Below are 21,548 nucleotides of genomic sequence, written 5' to 3' on the forward strand. Positions count from 1 at the left end.
TCAGCTTGAAGCAACAAATTCATTTTTAGCATTACATGAGGCTTACACTGGTTGTTCTGATATGGTCAGAGTATTTTATTTAGTCACTTTTGGTTGATTTAGGCAACATGGGCAGTACTGGCATTGAATTATACTTCCTGAATCCTAATCCCTTAAAGTCAGCATGCAAAATAATGCTATATTAAAGAGAAATGTACAACAATACAGATTAATGAAAAGAGGCATACAGACAGGTGTTAAACAGGTGTGTATAGAATAGTATTCCTTATAAATACTATAGGACAATAATTTTTTTTTTCAATTTGATTATTATAAGACTGTTGGTGTGAAAGGAGATTAAATTGGTTGGAACTCAACTTTTGTTACATTCAAAGTGACCACTGAGATCAAATGCATGTGCTGACCTGAAGAACCATTATATCAAGGAAATTGAAAAAATGTGGTTACAATAAGCTTTAAAAGGTCAGCAAATGTTAGCACAGTCCTCTGTATTCTTTTATATTTTGGTATCTTCCTGCAGAATGAAATAACAGTATTACAGCAGCCAGGTTTCAGTGTGTATTTCATGGGATGTTGAGTTAAAAATTGTTCCAGAAAAGGCATACAACAAATTATATGCACCACAGAATAGTAATATTGTCTCTTACAGTGCTTTCAGGCTGAGATATCTTCATCTTAGTTTGAAAACTGAGATGCAAACTAGAGATAATTTGTGTTTTGAGATGTTGTTGCATAAATGTTAGGAGAAAATGTTTTCTACAGTTTTTTGGTAGCACAGCTCTGCTGTTCTTTTCTAAAATTGACTACAGAATAATCTTCCAAGATACAGATGCACCATGAATTAGGGTTCTTATTTACTGAAGCACTTCCTACATTCACTAGACTGAGAGGTACAAGTCAAGCAATCCAGCAAAATGTTGGCGACATTGCAGGGCTGCAGCAGTTTGTGCGTGCTTACAAATTAGACTGTTATTGGAAAAATGCCGGGTGTGGGGAACTCCAGTTGAATGGACATCCAATTGAATTTAGCTGATTTTCGGTTTGCCTGCTGTCTTGCCCAGTTAGGTCCCAAGCTCAGCATTCCTAATTTTCAGATGCACAGAAAAATGCTACTTTGTACTAGTGAAAAAAAGTTATGGCTGCAATGAGCCACTATGGAGTGGTTCCAGTAGAATCTCCCGTGTTTATCAGAGCATTGTGAATCTCTATCTGTCTCTCATTATTCTATGTTGCAGATGTGTAAAACTGAAAAATACAGTATAGCATATTGTATAAATATAAAAGGCCTTCAACAGCTGTTGTGCTGCTTAGTTCAATTGGAATTAGAGGAGCCAACCTTTTTGATCACTATATCTTGATAAACTTTATTAAATAATGGAGTATGTGTAGGACTTAACAGTGGGAATGTGTTCAGAAGACCAATCTGAAGATTATCCATATTGACTTGTGAGGCACCCTCCCAGTGGAGAAAATATAAGCACTTATAAATGAGAGAGAGATGAGACTGGGGCCAGTTACACCAGCTTACTGGTGCATGTGTAGGCTGAATGAAATATTGTTGTCACTTAACAAGTAATGCCTCTTCATTTGTACATTGATATGTTTACAAACAGTGGTTAGTTCCACTTTATTGAAGGTGCCATATTCTTATTTTTAGCCATGCCCTTAGACTTTTTTTTTACAGGAACGTCCGTCTTTGTGCCAATCCCTTCTACCCACACACTCTGCATATGCACACAGTAATTTAGCATGACATTCAGAAAGAAAAAACACCATTTACAATCAAGACATTAAATTATGTTTTAAAATTCAGATTATAGAAGTTCGGTGACTGAATTTGCATAGAAAATGTCTGGCTTGCATAATAACTTGAAATCTATTTTCCTTCTCTAATATTTGGTTTTAAACTCCGTTTAATCATATTTCTTTCTGGAAGCCACCAAAGTATTAATATTTAGAATCATAGAATCTTTTGAATTGGAAGAGACCCTTAGAGGCCACCTAGTCCAACTCCCCTGCAGTGAAGAGGGATACCTACAGCTACATCAGGTTGCTCAGAGCCCTGTCCATTCTGACCTTGGATGCCTCCAAAGACAGGGCATCCACCATCTCTCTGGGCAACCTGCAGCCCTGTCTCACACCTTTATTGTAAAAAACCTTTTCCTTGTATCCAGTCTAAATCTCCTCTTTTTAGTTTGTAATCATTCCCCCCCCCCTTTTGTCACAACAAACTCTACTAAAGCATCTGCCCCTTCCTTCTCAGAGACTGTCTTTATATACTGAAAGGCTGTTCTCAGGTCTCCCCAGAGCCTTCTCTTCTCCAGGCTGATCAGCCCCAGCTCTCTCAGCCTGTCCTGAGGAGAGGTGTTCCATCCCTTGGATCATTTTGGTGGCCCTCCTCTGGATGTGCTCCAACAGATACATGTCTCTCCTGTACTGAGGACTCCACATCTGGATGCAGTACTCCAGGTGAGGCCTCACCAGCACATGGCACATGCTGGCCATGCTTCTTTGGATGCAAATCAGGACATTGTTGGCTTTCTGGGCTGCTGAAGGCACATTGCTGGCTTGCATCCAGCTTGCCATCCCCCAGTACCCCCAGGTTCTATCCAACAGTGCTGTGCTACATTCTTACTTCCCCCGGCTTGTACTGACAGGGGGGGTTACCTCAACCCAGGTGCAAGACCTTGCACTTGGCTTTGTTGAACCTCATGAGGTTTTCTTGGCCCCACTGTCCCAGCCTGTCTAGGTCCCTCTGAATGGCATCCCATGCCTCAGGTGTGTTGACTGCACCACACAGCTTGGTGTCAGCCTTGTTAGCAAACTTGCTAAGGGTGCACTTGATCCCACTGTTGAAGTCAATCACTTCATTCACTGATGAAAATATTTAAGAGTGTTTGTCCCAGGACTGACCACCGCGGGACACCACTCGTAACTGATCTCCATCCAGACACTGAGCCATTTGCTACTACTCTCTGTGTACAATCTCACATCCAGTATCTGGTCCATGATCTTCCCTGGCATGGAAGTGAGTCTGTCAGGTCAGCAGTTCCCTGGGTCATCCTTTCTATCCTTCTTAAGAATGGATACAACATTCCTTTTTATCCAGATACCAGGGACTTCTCCTGACCACCACGACTTTTCAGAAATTGTTGAGAGGGGCTTGGTGGCTACATCAGCTAATTCCCTCAGGACTCATGCATTCAGGTTTCTCAGATGGCAGCAAACCTGATCTTCACTGGGAGGAATATTGCCCCCCATGTTTCCAACTTCTGACCCATTCACTCCAGGGTTGTGTGAAGAGCAGTTGCCAGTGAAGACTGAGGCAAAAAAGATGTTGAGTACCTCAACATTCTCCTTGTCCATCGCTACCAGCCTGCCTCTATTTAGTCCTAGTCAAAATATTTGGGCTGGTTACTTTCCATCCTCTTGGATCAAACTGGATCCTTTCCATGACTCTGAGATCCTGAGGATTTTCCCTTGTTCTTGCTGTGTTTTACAGTTTATTTTGCCCTCCTGGGCTGGAGTTAATAATGGACACTGGGAACTAAGGTGGAACCACAGTTGGAACTGCAGCGGGTACTCTCTGTAGAACACTAGATTAACTTTGGGGCTTTTTTTATACGATATGTTTTGTAAGGATTGTCTCAGCCTATCGTATTAGCATCAAAAACGACCTTCTGTTCAGTCAGCAAGGACTTTGTGTGTATGACAAGCTGTAGCTAAACTGTACTCTTCTCAGAAGCTTGTAATTTATGATGTCAAGAAATTGTGGGTTAGTGTTTCTGAAAAATCAGGCACATTAAAGCAACTCTGACAAGGCTCACTGATTCTTAGGATTTTCTCTCTCTCTGTAGATAACATTTAGCTATGTAATTACCTTCTTTCAGGGGGGATTTATTTTCACTCCTTTCCCTTGGGTGTTTTTTCTTAACTGAGTGTTTCAGTGAGCAATAATTTCTTAAAAAGCATCAACAATTCTGTAACTTCAGAAGTGAAATACATACGTGTCTATGAACAATCTAGTCCAAATACAACACTGGCAGCTTACCCTGCATCAATACAGATGTCAGAATGTGAATTACGGGAGGCACTGTGCACATCCTGGTTTTCTTATTACAGAAAAATATTACAAAACCGGAATGATTCAAAGACCCAAGGGGTTTAGTTACTCAAAGAGATTAGATCTGGGAGGACGGTATTCTTTAGGAAAGAGCAGTCTAAGAGACCGTTCTGATTTATTTTGAATCTTGAGAAAATGAGAACGGATGAGTTATCAGGTTGTTGAAATAAAGTAAGACCAGTACAGAGAGGTACATTCGTTTCTCTGAGAGGAGATGGAGACTGGAGAAACACATATAAATTTCATTTCGCTTAGAAAACAGCTGAAATATTTAATAGTTTGTCTGGTGTAGCCATCCATAAAGTTTCTTATTAGTAGCTGTTAAAAGTGAGGGTGAGGTAATGATCCAGATTTAGTAGTTAAATTTTGAATTAAATGTGGACTGAAGTTGAGCTGTGAACATACAGAATTTCAGCTGCTTTTCATAGGAGAGGTCAGCGACCCCAGCTGAAACAGGTTTTAAGGTTGTGTTCTTTATGTATCCAGGCATCATGAACTCCCTGGCTTGTTTATGACTCCAGAGATTTCTGTAAATTGAATCTGAAGCTTCTTTTTAATATCTTTTCTATCAGCTTTTGTCAGAACAAAAAATGGGTATGAGTAATCAAAAGCCAAATATATGAGTATGTTTTGAGTAGATGTAATGGAAAAATACCCCTGTGTCCACTTGAGCAAAATCCAGGTGAGGCTGGGCTACAAAGGTCATTAGTCCAAGGTCTCATTGCACTGCTCTTACACATGTGCCATTGCTCTGGCTTAAGAAGACCAACTCTACGGTATGCCTGTTGTATACAGCCTGGTGTGATGCCAAGCCTTTACTGGGACCTATCCACTGAGTTCTGGCTGCAGGATTGGAAGTAAGGTTTTTTATTCACCTGACATCTACAAAAATTATTTTTAAGTAACAACCAAAATTCTCTCTGCTGCTCAATTTAAATTATGGCTGAGAGTAATTTGAGCTAGCCTGCTGATTTTGTGATAAAGTGAACAAAGAATTGTTGCAATTAAGTCATCAAGCTGAGAGTGGTAACACAGCTTGCTGTAGAGCAGTCTGACAAAATGGCATCTGATATGGAAGTGTGTCTGAAGCAAAGGGGTGGATGTGAGCACCCCTTATGTGAAGTGGTGGGTGGTGCATTTCAGCAGTGACAACAGTGGGTCGTCTCCACTGGTGCAAATTTTTACAAGCATGGCAAGCAGACTTGTTTGTTACTGGTGAAAATGCATAGGTAATGGTGGCGTCTATGTTAAACAATAGCCTCTTGTAGCTGAGAATTTTCTCTATCAAATAGTGCTCTTGTGCTCTTTGTATCTGTTATAGTTTCAATGGAAATAAATAGGAGGCATTACTTTTGGAGCAGCCTATGTATATATTATGTTTTGCTAGGTGTGATTTCGCAGCTTGTAAGATCTTACCACAGCTGAAATGGAGTGGGCTCACTCATCTGCTTGGCTCTTCTCTTCTTTCCCAGCACTGCCATGCAGTTCTGCTATTGTCTCATGTCACCTTCCACCTCCACCTGAGCAAGCTGCTGACCTGACAAAAACACCTGCCACCACAGGTAGTTCTCTGCCACTTCACTGAGCTGAAAACAGTTCAATGTGAAATCAGATGACTACTTAGGATGTGTCTCTTTCTGTAGTAGCAAACTCTTAATTTGTATCAGGAGATTTAGTAAAGCCATGCCCGTAGGGTGAGGTTTCACAAGATGCCCCTGCCATTTTAGCAGCTTGCTGGTGTCAGAAGGAAGGATGCCTCAGGTACGTGCCCCCCATTACTCCCCCCACTCTTCACATTGCTCCCCTTCCAAATGGTTCAGCTCACCCAACTGGCAGAATGTAAAGCCAGCAAAATAAAAGTGAAGAGTTTCCTATCAGTACTGTGAGCGAGTGGTACTCCCAGAGGTATCAGACAAGTGCCAGAGCCAGCACAACTGTGGACTGGCACTGGGAAGCTCAGCAGGAAGGAAGCCTCATTCAGCAGCAGCAGGATGCAAGGTTGGCTCAGCTGCCTTGTGAAACCATGCACTGCTTCCAGTGCTAACTCAGCACTTTCCTTGTAAAGATGCACTCTGGTATGGAATGTTAAAGATTAAAAATATACTCTGTCATTTAAAGACAGCAGGAAAAGCTGTAGCTCGTTTTCAGAACAAAATACTTCCAAATAAAAGGTGAAAGAGGAAAGAAAAAAAAAAAAAAAAAGAATTGTAGTTCGGAGCTGTTGGAAGCCAAAGACTACCTACACGGTGTGCTGACTAACAGAGGTTTGATTTGTTAAATTTTTTATGCAGTCTAACACTTCTGTGAGGGATGCTGTTTCCAGCAGGCTCTGATTCTTCCTTGAATTGAAAAGGAAAAAAAACCAAAAAGGTGTTTGCGTAGCCATTAACACCCTAATTAACACCTTACTTCTTTAACAGGAGCCAGTAGGATAGCTGATGGAGGCTGGAAGTAAAACCTTCCTGGTGAGGAAGCATGAAGCATTAAAGGCAAAAAAATATAAAGAAAGGGAGATCTTGGTTGGTGCCCTTAGAAGAAGTGGTGTAAGATATTGTAATCTAAGGCAACGAATCCGAATTAAAACAGCAGTGGTTGGGACTTCTGCTGGCATCACTTGGCACAGCTTTGTTGAAGCCAGCCCTGCTGTAGTAAAGAGTTTGGCGCAGTTTCCAGCAGAGCTATTTGTGGAAATGAGCTCCTCTGCCGTGCAACAGAGCCACCTTAGCTCCCTGCTCAGATGAAAGAAGTCACCGGGGCAAGGCAACTTCTTGTTGGGATAACTGTGTCTGTGGGAAGGCTGTTGCCAGCATTGTTAATGATCTGGTTTTGTGATTGCTTCCAACCAGCCCTGTGTGTGGGCTGGCGTCAGAGAGGAAGCCAAGCTGCACTGCTGCCGCCTCCCTGGTGCCAGCACAGGCTGACTAAAGGCTGTCAGCTAGCATAGGCTTAGGAGACAGGGATGGAGACAGGGCCAGGGCCCTTCCCTCCTTTCTCACCCTCTGATTGCACAAGACAGGGAGGAGGACAGGGATGTTCTCTGGACACAGATATAGGCCCCTTTGACAGCAGCTCATGCCCAGGCTGTGTCACAGTGATGGAGAGCCTGCAGCCCACCAAAGATGAGCATCCCATCCATGTGAACTGTGCCACTGCGGCTCATTTCAGGACTGGGACTGTGTTCGAGAGGCATTCAGCACTGTGGGGTGGCCCAGATCTAGTTTGATGTAGGTCAATGAGGAGCACGCTCTCGTTCCCAGAGTATCACTCAGCTCCGGCCAGCAAGAGCAGAGGATTTCTTCATTAATTTTGCTCTGTGTAATACATCACACACCTAAACCCCTGATGGAGCACAACCATGGCTTCCAGTTTAACAGTGTATCAAGGCGTGTCATTAATATACAGTTACATCTGCTAAGTCCTGTCTTATGTAAGCAATAACACACAACAAGGCGTGTTTTTGTCAGCCAGTGTGCATACACCGAGGTGTGCTGGGGCAGCGGTGCTGCCGAGGGCTATAACACACCCAGGGTGTGGGTGTCCTTGCTGACTAATACACGTTCTGTACTGTTATTGCACTCATTAACTATATGGAAGGCAAGAGTTTTAAGGTAAATTAAAATCTAAATTATGGAGAATCAACTTGCTGTATAACTGGAAGCGAGCAAACACATCTCAAAGCCAAAGCTGTAGGACTGTGGCTGCCTTTGAAACTCCCACTTTTGTGTGTCTTCCCCACAGGAAACAGCAAGGGTTGGTGGATGGTTTTGGCAGCAGAAGCAGCTGCTTTGTGCTCGCTGAGCCATCAGACCCTTCTGCACTGCCTGCGTCACTGTACGGCTCTGTAATGCAGCTATGGCTCAGTGGTATATTCTGTCATCGTGCACTTAAATTGGACCCTCTGTTTTTGCTTGTTAATTAGTAGGGGTGACATGTCAGAATATGAACCCCCCGCACGCTTGCCCTTGATTGTTTCTGCTTCCTACACAGAGCCTGGCTTTCACAGAGCCATAGAATCATTGAAGTTAGAAAAGACCATGAAGATCTAGTCCAACCACCAACCCATCCCCACCATGCCTACTGACCATGTGCCTCAGTGCCATTTCTTGAACATCTCCAGGCATGGACAGCCTGGGCAGCCTATTTGTACCTGAGAAATTTCAGACTGAACAGTTCATTTTGAGTGAAATTAGGAGTCACTTTTGTCTGCTTAATGGGCAGGTGATGTTGTTTGGAGTTAGATCTTGATGGTGACTTGTTTTCAGATCACTGATGGAGAAGTATGATCTGAAGGAGTTATGGCTTCACAGGAGAGTGTGTGATTATGGTTCCATGGCTTATTGGAAGTCTGCACTTTTCTTCTCAGTTACCTGCTCTCTGTTTTGTAATGTGCCTATACCTAGTCTCTACTTCCCAGCTCCATAAAGTTTCATTGTTACTCAGAGAAAACAGCCACCTTCGGATATTTTTTAAAGTATGATCTCTGATGTTTTTTCAGTCCTGCTGCAATTTAGGGATTTTCATATTTGAAACTAATGTTGGCAATCTTATCATGCAAATATCTGTTTTCCTTCAACATTTAAACTGTTTTTGTTGTATTTTTTTTGTTTTTGCTCAGAAAATATCTACTAGATGTTCACTTTTGAGTTGGCACTGAAATGTTGAAGGAATGAGTAGCTAACAGATAACAACACGTCAGGGATGCCTGTTTATCTTCATTCCACTGTCAGTATTGTCCTATGGAAAGAAGAACCTGCAGAATAACCTTCCATTCTTCCAAAGTCATCTGATCCTCTAACACCTGACTGACTTGTTAAAACAGGTTACTGATGAAATCAGGGAAACTAACATATAGAGTTTGACGTTCGTCTGGCTATAGTAAACTAAGAATCATTCTGCTGATGTCAAAGCTGTTGTAAAGAACAGTCAGGAATAGGCTCTTTCCAGTAGAAGTGCCAAGGTGCAATGATGTGTATTATTGTACCTTGTGCAATGGTGACTTGCCTGTGCACACAAACAATAGAAGCTGCACCACTGTGCAGAGGACATCATTCAGTTGCTCTGTCTTAGTTATCTGTGGAATTGACTTTGAATGTATTCTTAGCCTAATAACAAAGGTTATTTTGATACAGCATTTTGCTTCTACTCTCCATTACTGTTTTTTGTTTGTTTGTTTTCCCATACTTTGTGCCTGGTCTAAGATTGCTTGCTATACCTCACCTTGTAGGCTGTGGCCCTATTCGTGTGAGGCAGACCTTGGACCACTGCTTCAGTACAAATAAACAGTAGTAGTGGCTGTTATATACGTGTGAGTTACCTGCCCACTTTCTGTTTTTCTGAGGTAGCATTTAGATACTGTGTTTACATATGTATGGCAACTGTTGAGTCACAGCCTGAAGCACTGATTGATCACCTGAGGCAAGCACTGAGTCAGCCATGGAGCACAGGTGAAGGCAATTCAGCTGTGTGATGGAAGGGATTGTGACTCCACCCCTCCTAAACCCCATTTAAGGTCTGACTGCCATTAGGGAAAGATCTCTTTCTGGAGATCTCTCCTTTGTGGAGTGCTTCCTGCAAACCTAAGTCCTTGGATACAGATGAGTGTTCCTTCACTGTTTATTTCTTTTCCCATTTTCACCATGATAATCCTTCTAGCTGCAACACCAACTGTAACAACATAATAAAACATACTCCCATCCTGTTTCCAATTACCTTAAGTAGGAGAATAGGTGAAATGATTTATTTTTTTTTATACTGTGAAAACTATGCTTTGGAAAGTACCACTTAAGCTACATACTTTCATACCAGAAAGTTTTGGTGCGTGGATGACTTTGGTTTGTTAGAATTGTTCCTGAAAGACATAGGCAAAGTAGAATGAAAACTTTCAGAATGTGCTTTTTTGTGCTCTGTCATCCTTATTTAAGAGTCCCCAATAGGGTGAAAATAAACACTTGAAAATTTTAATTCCAATAAATATACACATAATTTTCCCTAAGCAAATTGGCAGAAATATTAGAAGCAACCCTTTATTGTGAAGTCACAAAAACTGTGCATCTCAGTAGCGGAATGATGAAAGTTATTAAAATATTAAATATTAAATTATTTTTCTTCAGTCTCAGTAAAGCAATTGCAAGCAGATATAAAAGAGGGCTAGTTAGCGTCTGCCTCCTCAGCTTTAGGATCAGAAAGTAAATCACAGCCTGCAGTAATTGGGACTTGTTTTGACATGGTGTGGAGTGCCAATATCTATATTGTAGGGCACTGTGGTTGAAAATCAGAAATTACTGTAACAGGTTGTTAAGTTTTCCCCATAAGAATTGTAGCCCTAGTCCTTCATTTATCTTGATAAAATTTGAAGTCTGTTGTTTAGTCATTCGTTCATTCCCCTAAAGAGAATTGCTTGCTTTCATTAGTGAAAGTTATGTATTACGGAACAAGCCACTAATGTGAGTAGATCACACTTTTTCCTGCTCGGTATAGGTTTAAATATTTGACCAAAGTTAGTATTTGATTCAGTTCTCTGGTATGTGATTTCACATTAATGGATATGATTTCAGAAGGGAAAAAAATATATATTTCTGTTTACTGGATGAAGTCTCTGTGGATTTAATTTTGTTGTTTTTAAAAGTAAATCCTGTGCAGAAAGTTTCTGTACTAAATCCAGTTGATTCTATGACTTTAAAACCTATCCAGTATCCCAGTAACTGCTATAGCTGTTTTTTATTTTAAATTTCTTCAAGAAATGCATTACCATCGAATACATGAGTAACTTGATCTCAAAGGAAAGCAATCTGGCTAGAGAGACTCGCCAAGACTCCCATGTCTTTGCTTTGCTTGGATGGATTGGCGAGGAGTGGCCACCTGGGCATTCATCTGTAACTTCTGAAAGTGATGCTTCTTCCACTTAGCCCCAGCAAAGCTGAAGCTACAAGGAGAACTCCTAACCTCCAGTAGCAGAGTATTCATGGAGTGTGTGTGAGGATGTGTTTAGAGCTCCCACCCTTGAGTAGCCTCATAGAAAAGTGTGGATGTAGCTCAGGCAACCAGGCTGTCCTCTAATAATACATCAGGAGAGAAACCTCTCTTCATTTCTTTAAGAGAAGGAATCTTTACTTGTGCTGCTTAATGCTTTAAGACCTCTTGTAGAAAGAGCAAAGGACACAGTTTATCATTAGTTGAGCGACCAGTTTGATGTGCATCATCTTACTTCTAATACTCAGTCTTTAAGCTTGATGCACAGACCCCCGTATGGGGCTGCTGAGTCAGGGTCTGAACCTCTGATTGACCACCTGAGGCGAGCCATGAGTCAGCCAGAGGAGCACAGGTGAAGGCAATTCATCTGTGCTGCCGGAAGCCAGGTTCCACCCCTCCTAGACCTATTTAAGAGCTGGCTACCAGTAGGGAAGGGTCTCTTCTGGAGATCATCTCTGCTCATGTTTTGTGAGTGAGTGTAGGATAGGGGTAAGCTTTCTATTTATTCTCTTTTGTTATCATAGTCTGCTTTGCCTAACTCTCTTGTTTATTTTGTGATTATAGCATCCTAATATTCTTTGATTATACAGACCCCCTAAGCTGGATCCATGGCTACCCTAAATGAAAAAGAAATTCTAGAGATTTCACCTTTTGTGTATTGAAGGGTTACAGCTCCCCAGCCATCCCCATTTGTTAGAAGATCTGTTGACCTTCACTGTAAGTCATGTGAAGGCACGTGTGCTGTTTGTGGGGCAAGGCCTTGTTATGGTAATGCCAGTTGAAGTGAGAATGGATCTGAAGTTTTATCTGTAGAATGTTGTTACATTAATGATATTTGGTCACAGATTGGTGGTAGTTTATTACAGGAACACTCCAAAACCTGTCTGTATTTTTATCATGTTCAGTTTCTATTACTACAGATGTTCCGTAACTGATTTGTTATTGCTTGAGAGCATTAAATGTTCTTTAGTGCCTGGCCAATGTTCCCCCCACAAACTTGCTTGTTATGGTGATTTTTCTTTATATGAATTTTCTGCAAGAGAGGTGAAGTTAGAGGTCTGGGACAGCTGTTGTTCACTTTAGATATCGACAGGGGACTTTTATGCGTGTGTCCCAATAGGGTGGCTTGGTGGAGCTGAGCAGACTGAATAGTAGGGGGTAGGATGCAGCCATCACAGCCTTTGTGCACTGTTGTTGAAGCTGTGATAGCAGTGAATGTGTTTAAACATTAGTCGCCAGTGTTATCCTAGTGCGATGTCTGAAATAACGTGGAGACAGGGAAGAGGGAAAAAAGAGCAACCCATGGAAGGTATGTATTGCAGCATAGGGTTAGGGAAACACAGTGCTGATACTAGGGAGAGAAAGCATTCTAAAAGCAGGTGTGCCAAAATACAGCAAAATATATATTTTTCTTTTCCTCTCTGGCATAGGCAGTACCCAATGTGACATGTATGGTTGCTTATTATTGGCATTTTCTGATGAGTACAATTGTGTAACAGTTGCATAACCATAACTTTGGAGTGACTGTGCTCCAGTTTTTGTAAGTGTCTGCCTCAGGTTTAAGTTTTCCTAAGCCATTTTGTAGTTTCCTGACAGGTCACCAACAGATACTATCATTATTATCTGGTTATAGTTTTAAAACTTTTAATGACTTCTTTTAATCTGCCTGTCTGAAAAGTTATTGCTTGTGTAAAGAACCTGATTTTTGTTTTGGCAATGAATTATTTGCCATACCTTGAAACTTTTATTGAGAAGTCTTTTTAGAAACTTGAAATGATTCAACAAGTGGCAGCTCAATATATGCTCGCTAAAAATTTCTTCCATATTAGAAAATGTCTGAAACTTCCCATCTCACCTAGTGAGCAGCTCTGTGGCTGATTTTATGGTCCCCTGTTACCATTTAAATAGCCCCCTCTGAAGCTGAGCAAGGTCCTTATCTTCCTCTCTCCTATGTACGTTGGATTGTAAGTTTGCCATGCCTAAAACCAAGTAAGCTGCGGTGTGGGGCAAGAGAGTAAAGCCAGAGACTGCACTTTACAATTGCTGCTTTGGGCTAGAGTGAAACTGAGCTACAGAACTGACAGCAGAATTTCACATTTCCCAGTATATTCTGGGTCACAAGAGCCAATGGTCTGGAAAATGTAAATTTAATGCCTGAGCTAATGTTTTCATGTCTGTTGATTTATTGTGATCTAATGTTTTAATTCCCACTGGTTGGTCGTCTTCATGGTCTCATGGAATCAAATCAACAACTAAAGCAAAAATCAAAGTGCCAGCTTTTAGCTAGCTCTTTAAAATGTGTGCTCTCACATGTTTATGTTCTGTGCTCCTGTTTAAAAGTCTGCAGCTGGAAATGTAGCTAAATGCTTTCAGTAGTGTTAAAAATATCTTAGCATTTTGCTAAAATAGGTAAAAGTTTCTATGAGGTGTATTTAGAAAAGTGTGTACTGAAGAAAGTATGGGGTATTATAGTCCAAGTACAAAATAATTCTGGAATTCAAATGAAATTATCAATTACATATTGAAATTTCTACTACTATTGCAGTAACTGGTGTTTTGGGCTTTGCTAATGTATACGAATGGATCTGTGAATGCATAGAAGTAATATCTAAAAGTCAGTGTGCATGTGTGTATGTGTCAAGTTCAGTGTTAAAATGTTGTCAAAGGCACTGAGTATCCTCAGCTTGACTAGTAAAACCAAATGGAAAATACTGATTTTCAGAGATATTTCACCTCTGCCTTTCAATTTCAGAGGCCATGCAATGCTTCAGAGACAGCACTGGTTTCACTGCTTGATGACCTCTGCTGTTGGATGCAAGTGCCTGGTTTTACTGACCGCTTGCTCACATCACATACTGCCTGACTGAAGTTTCATTTGTAGGTTTGAGCATAACTTGGGCACATCAGGTGCTGCCTCTATACTTGTGCAATTGTGAAACACTGATTTAAATATTAACACCATTTTTAATTAGGTTTCCCCAGTGCTGATGTTGCTGCAGACTCTGGTCTGTTCCCCATTAGTTTGCTGGTCAGAAGTTGTTGACCTTTAGATTATGCTGCAGAATCCATCTGTTGCTACAGGTTTTTGTGAAGAGAGCATGTAAAGAAATATTACCTTCTGTCAGTCAGCCCCAGAAGCAAACTTGAACACAGGCAGTGTCTCAATTTCCATGATCTGAGTTCATCCTAAGTAAGGAGAGGAAGGAGAAGCAATAAGCCAGTGTTCCTTATCCCCTGGAGAATCCTTTCCCAACTGTTGTCATCCTATTTTAAATTCCACCTGCTCTCCATGTAATGTGTTACTCTGATGATAACCCTAACCAGTAATCAATTTTTTTTTTTTTTTTTTTTTTTTTTTGTAGAATCATAGTATTACAGAGTGGCTTAGGTTGGAGAAAACCATGGAGATTATCTAGTTCCAACTGCCACGAGCAGGGTTGCCAACCACTAGATTAGGCTGCCCACGATTCCTTCCAACCTGCTTTTGAATGCCTCCTGAGATGGCATGTCCATAACCTCTATGGGCAGCCTGTGCCAGTGCTTCATCACCCTCTGAATAATAATAAAAAAAAAGTCTTCCTAATATCTAACCTAAATTTCCCCTCTTTTAGTTTAAAGCCATTCTTCCTTGTCCTATAACTATCAGAGCATGTAAAATATCAGTCTTCCTCATGCCTGTAAGCTCCCTTAAAGTACTGGAGGGCCACGGTGAGGTCTCCCTGAAGCCTTTTCTTCTCAAATGTGAACAAACCCAACTCCCTCAAACTGTTGTCATAGGAGAGGTGTTCCAGCCCTTTGATCATCTTTGTGGCCCTCCTCTGGACCTTCACCAACAGGTCCACATCCTTGCTGTACTGGGGGCACCGTGCTTGGATCCAGTACTCCAGCTGGGGCTTCATGAGGCTGGAGTAGAGGGGAAGAATTACCTCCCTCACCCTTCTGGCTACTCTTTTTGATGCAGTTGGCCTTCTGGGCTGCAAGTGCACCCTACTGGTTCATGTCCAGGTTTTTGTCCACCAGGACCCCCAAGTCCTTCAAGGCTACTCTCAATGAGTCTGTGCTCATGTCTGGGATTGCTTCTACCTAAGTGCGACACTCGCACATATGTGAGTCCCACCAGCCTGTAGTTCCCCAGGTCCTCCTTTTTCCCTTTCTTGAGTAAGGGAATGAAGTTTCCCTTTTTCCAGTCTGACAGACGTGATTTTTAAAATATGATGGAGAGTAACTTTGCAACCACATCAGCCAGTTCCTTCAGGACTATGGGATGTGTGTTGTCTGCCCAATAGACTTGTACACGTTTAGCCTCATGAGGTGGTCTCAGACTTGCTCTGCTCTTAGGCAGGGAGGATTTTGCTTCTGAGCAGGGGCTTGGAAAGTTCAGGGACAGAGCAGGTGTAGGAAGCCTGATTGGCCATGGAGAATGAGGCAAGAACTTGAGTACCTCAGCCTTCTCTCAGTCTCAGTCAGAAAAGGGAGGTTGACTCTCCCTTTTCATTTATTAGAGGGATATGTGCTCCTTTGCCTGTCTCTTTGCTCAGTGTATCTGAAGAAACTCTTTTTATTGTTCTTCATATCCCTCAGCAAATTCAGTTTCATCTGTGCCTTGACTTTCCTGATCCCTTTTTTGTGAAATAAAAAGATGAAGGCCATAACTGCCCTCTGCCAGATTCTTCTTCCCTCCCCATTGCTAGCTTCCAGCTTGTTCTTGGGGCAGCCTCACCCATGAGACTTCTTTGTTAACAGTCTGATTTTTGCACTTTCTGCTGAGTGCCAGTTATCCATCTGTTTCCACACCCCAGCCACTCTTTGACATTTCCCCTAATTTAGCACTTCCAGTCCCACATCATCAAAGACTGTCTAGAGGAATTTTTTTTGCCCTCAAATGTTGGTTAGCAGCATACTTTTGACAGTCTTTTTTTTTTTTTAACTAACAAACTAAAGGTTAGTTGCCCATTAGTGTTTTAAATATGGTTGTTCCAGTAACTTTTACTCATATAAATGTCACTGACGTGTCTGAAGTTTCGGAGTTCAATTTAAAATGAGACTGACATAATTCTCCTAATTACAATGCAGTGATGTTCTTACTGCTACACCTGCATTACGAAAATTATCAATGCCTTTTAATTATGCAAATTTTCCTCTACTAACACTGTAAGTGCAGTGTTCTCATGAGTATTGTGGTTATGTTTTCAGATACATTTACAACAAACACTTTCTAATTTCACATTTCTTATGTTGTATCCCTCTCTAAACTGTGATTTTTGCTTATTAAATGCTGTAATATCCTGGTTTTAATGTACCTGCATATCCTAGAGCAGTAACATTTTTCAATTTACGTGATGTCTTTATGAGAAGGTTTTGTTTCATTTAGGAAGAGAAAAAAGGGTTGGTTTTTCTTGGCTTTGAGCATCCAGTCAGAAAACTCCCACAGTCCACACCCATTACAAAATTATCCTCTTCTCTTAAATAGTTTTGTGAATCTTAGTCCTCTGCACTGCCTTATTATCCTTTTAAAAAGTACTTCAGTGGTACTTTGATTAAGCAAGAACTAATACACCCACAATTTGTTCTCAGACTCAAAAGCTAGATATGTTAATTACATTTGTGTGCTTGTCATACGTGTGCTACAAATATATAGGAACATGTTCCTCAAAAACTTTTCTCACTTCAGTTTTTATGAGGAAATTCAGAAGCTAAGCCTTATAGGGAGTGTCACTGAGTGTCACTTTTTAGGATAGTCCCTCTGACATGCAAAACTTTTGAATGGAAATGTGATAACGAACAGACACAGTCACTAATAAGCTCTTATCTGCAGGAATTTTATCCAGGGTGTATTTCAAGAGAAATCGTAAGAAACCATTCCAAGGTGATGAGATGGCTTACCTCCAGGGGTGACATCCATGAGAACTTCCACGTGTCTGTAGTTTCCTATATTTTATGGAATGCTTGTCTATAAACATTGAGGAAGAGATAATTCTGGCTATTGTTTGTGTACTTCTAGCAATTTGATTATTGAGTTAGCTATCATGGTCGGTTATCTGGTTTATATTCTGATATGTATATTTTTCAAATAATTGTCTTATAGAGACAAGAGTGTCATTCTGCATGCTCATAGTCAGCCCTCTTTAATGTATTTTTTCATCTGATGGATTGATATACATTGTTGGCAATGAAAGTAGTCACTCATTGCTATCTACAGAGCTTTGAGAAACTACTAAATCCTTGTATCAAAGATTCATCTTGTATGCTGACATAGGAAGTGTTCCTCTGAAGAGGGAAAGTCTCATGCTACAAACTTCACTTCTCAGACTTTCCGACTTTGCTAGTAAAAGTTACACAGTTTTGTCGTATCAATCGTTTTTTTATATATAAGGAAATGTCTGCAAATTAAGTGTTACAAAAAGATGTTTTACAGTAGTTTAATTGAGTAGTAACAGGTCAGCTGCTCCTGTCTGTCTGCAATTGTCCAGAAATTCTAGAGGAACTCATGAAGTTGCTTAGCCTGTAATTGTGGTATGCAAGCTACCAAGTTAGATCATTTATACTAAAATTTTTAAAAGGTCTCCAGGGATCTACAAACAACTAATTCTGACTTTGCTAAGACAGGACTGGTAGGTATGGTAATAAGGAAAGGACAGGTAAACAAAAGGTAAATATGAAACCTTAAGTAATAGTCAATATCACGTCTGAAATGAAATTTGAAATTCATATTTCTCCAGATCTTCCAAGTGATTCAGTAGTTTGTGTAGAGTTGTAATCTATTTGATACAGTAGACTTGGATTTTTAAAAGGCTTTCCATAGGTCTCTCAGTAGGACTTCCTAAAGCAACTAAGATGCTGGAAAAGGAGAGAGCAAAGTTCTTCTCAAGATTAGTAACAGCTTAAATGATAAGAAATAATAAATGGCTAGTTTTTTACCATAAATGTGAATGACTCTTATAATCCCACCAAGATCTTTCCTATGGAATGTATTCATAAATTGTCTGAGTAAAGAGATGAACAGCAAAGGTTTTTAATAATAGTTATTTAAAACTAAGACTGACTGTGAAAAGTTGCAGACAAAATATTGATTGAATGGATGACAGAATTGCAGATAATACTCAGTATCATATCAGTAATGACAGATTTTAATAATGTATGTAGGGAAAAATCACCCTAACTATACAGACTTTGGAGCTTGCATGATATTGGGCTAAGAAGTGTCTGTGGGACCAGAAGTAAGAAGCTTTCTTCTGGCTGGGTCAGCACCTCTCTTGGACTGCTGCCTGTTTTCTGTAATGGTCACCAGCTTTTAATTTTGCTGAGGATTGGCCTACTATCATTTTTACAATAGCCTGTCAGAGGATGTGGGCTTTGTAAAGGCTTTTTGGAAATTTTGGCTTGCGTGATAGGAAGAAAAGTAAGCCTTATTCTTGTTGGAAAGGTGCTGGCATGTAGCAAAATTGTATGTCAGTCTACTTACCATAATACTGTGAAAAAGGCTACTTGGTTGTGGCAAGTTGGCATCTGGAGCAAAGATGCTTCAGAGTCTGGAGGCACGTGCTTTACCCATCCTAGTGTACTGAAGGACAGGAAAGAGAGGGTAAAGTCTGGCTCCAGGAAGACCCCTTGTCCTGAGTCACATTTCTCTGATCAACCATCCCACTCATGTGATAGAGGAATTGGAGGATCATAGAATGACTTGGGTTGAAAGAAACCTCAAAGATCCTCTGGTAAAACCCCTGAGCCTTGGGCAGGATTGCCAGACTGTGCATAGAAGGGTACCAAGAAGCACATTAGCTGCCTCCTGGCAGAGGGTGGCACCCCTCTTACAGCTCACAGGAAATGTGAGAAGAAAGGGCTTCTTCTGTGGACCTTGTCTTTATGGATTCCGTTGATTCGGGAATTTGCCGAATCTCGTGAATTTGGCCACGGTCATCTTTATGTTCTCACCAACCATTTCACAGAGGACTGTACAAAAGGCTTCCTCAAGGACGTGGAAGAAGTGTTGATGGTAGTGTTATTTCTGTAATAATGTGAAGGAACCTTGTCCCCCATTCCCCTCCCGTAAATTATGCTTGCCGTTTCATCCCCTAAGACAAATATGTGGGTGTCTACAGAGCAATGGCTAACAAAACCAGGGGTGAATGGGAGCTGGAAGGGAGTGCACAAGAGGAAGAGAGTAGGAAAGAATCAGCAGGAAAATCACTAGTATCTTCCTGCAAGGTGTCCTCTTTCACAGCCTGTGGCTTTGCTCTTTGCTCCTGACTAAGACACCTGTCTTGCTGTGCTGGGTTGCTTTAGCCTGCTATGAAAACCTGCTGTAGGGTAGCATTTTAGAACCTACTTGAGCTTTTGGTGGAAGTCATGGAGGGAGACACCTGTGGATAGTCGGTACTCTTCAGTATTTAGAGGCCGTATTACCTCTTCCTGGACTAAGGGGCATTTTTGTCTGGATTTTTCCTAGGACCTAGCAAAGGAAAGAGGCTGCCATCCCTAGTAGAACAGTGAACTCAGTAGAGGGATCCTTTGAAAAACTCAACCAAGGATTCCTCTAGCTTTTCCCATTTCATGCTCTGGTGGTTTCCTGCCCTACAGGTGGGAAGTAATTGCCATGAGCTCAGAGGTTCCTGCTGGGAACTGTCTTGGGTTAAGGGGTGAAAGGATTACCTTTGGGAGGGAATGAGGAAAGGAAGAAGGCTGACTGAGGGAAGAGGCTCTGCTCCTGCTGCATCAATTGCTGTGTGCCCAACCCACACAGCACGTAGTACCATTTGTACGTAGGTAAGTCAGTTCATCTCCATGTGCTGGCTGTGGGATTGGTTTCCATTGTAGCCATTTGAAATGTAGTCATCTACTGGGAGCAAAGAGCTTTAGGCCTGGGAGGTGGACTCTTAGTCTAACCCAGTCCAGTAGTCAGCAAAGAGTAATATTTGTATGTCATGCAGTTCATCATCTATTCTAAGACTCATTAGTAAATGAAGAGTCATAGTATTAGGAGTTGCAAACTATTCAAACAAACATATGTAGAACAGCTGTGACTAGTAAGTATATTAAAATGATATATTTACTATAATCTATAAGTGAAGCTAGAGTCTAAATTCACTGGTAAATAAATGTTTGGAAATGATTAGTTTGCTTTTATGAAATGAGAGAAGAATAAAGAGTGCTACATTATGAGCAGCTGACATGTGATAATGACTGCTCCTTCAGAAAACCATAATAGGAAGCTGTCTGACTCACTCACATCTAGTGATGGCTTCTCTGTAAATTATAAGTCATAAAAACCCAATATGTCTACCCTGGAAGTTAGTAATTTTTCCCTTACTGAAATACTTCAATTCTCCCTCGTAGCCTATGAGTCTGAAACGCTTATTATAAGCAGTTTAATGAAAGTAATTGTGATCTAAACCTGATCCAGCAAGCCAATGCCTTGTTTTGTATTACTGTATTGAGAGATAAAAAGTTGATTTAATTATTCTTGTTGTCAACTCATTCCTTGGTTTTGCTGCAGTGCCAAATTGGTTGGCAGTCCAGTGTTCTTAAGGCCCATAAAAGTAAGAGTATCACCTCTCATGCACATCATCAGATGGCCACTAGATGGGTGATATTTGTCTTGGATTGAATTTAAGTCAGCAATGTGGATGTGAAAGACTTGATATCTCGTTAACAATCCCTTGATCTGCCCAGTTCCCCTGGGTGCTGTTTTAGAATGATAATCTCAATCATTCTTCAAATCTTTATAAGCAATCAGCAACTCTTTGAAGATAAAACTTTTCCTGCTAGTTCTACCAAATAAAAAAAAAAATCACAAAAAAATCCCAGCAGGTGAGCTAGAGGCTTTGATTAGACAGGTATTCTTTTTAAGTCAGCTTTAGTCATTTTAGATTTTGTTTCTGCATGCTTCAAAATGAGCTAACTAATTTAGATTGGGCTGAGTGCTTGAAATAGAACAATAAATCTTTACTTTAATCTATGAAATTACTTTTAACCTGACATCAGTGTAACTTCCAAGTACCTTAACCTTTTCCAGAAAGGATCGTAGATCTGATTAAACTTCAAAACTCCACCGTCTAACTTACACAAAAATTTTCCTTAATAGTGTGCCAGTCACACTGCTTGTTCTGTGTACTGTGTGGTCAGGGCCTTTGTATGATATTTACCAAAAGTTAGATTTTTTCCAGTGTAAATAGGAAACTGAGTTTATTACTTTTCCTGGAACAAAGATGAGATCATCGTATCAGCTTTGTACTGTGACATGATTAAGTTTGTGCTGTGACTCACTTACTTTGTCCTGGAGGACAAAGTTATCAAATTGACTGCCACTGTAGGTATGGGAGCAGAGGCAGTACTGTGTGGCAGACATTCAGGTGTTCGTTCTGAGTCTGAAAACAGTAAGTCTTGTCTTAAAAAGCACAATGTGAGTGTGTATGACTTCTTTTTAATGAGGATGTCTGCTTTCGTTTCCGTAACAGTG

The 21,548-nt window shown here is 40.9% G+C and overlaps 1 protein-coding gene across 1 annotated transcript in view; it reads left to right on the forward strand.

Moving 5' to 3' along the window:
- ULK4 (unc-51 like kinase 4) overlaps nt 1–21,548 on the forward strand; it is a gene marked incomplete at its 3' end in the record, with an annotated part of 210,418 nt that overhangs the window by 175,975 nt on the left and 12,895 nt on the right. The window lies entirely within an intron of this gene.

This window comes from Tetrao urogallus (genome assembly GCF_951394365.1).
Source record: "Tetrao urogallus genome assembly, chromosome: 7".
Classification (NCBI taxonomy): Eukaryota; Metazoa; Chordata; class Aves; order Galliformes; family Phasianidae; genus Tetrao; species Tetrao urogallus.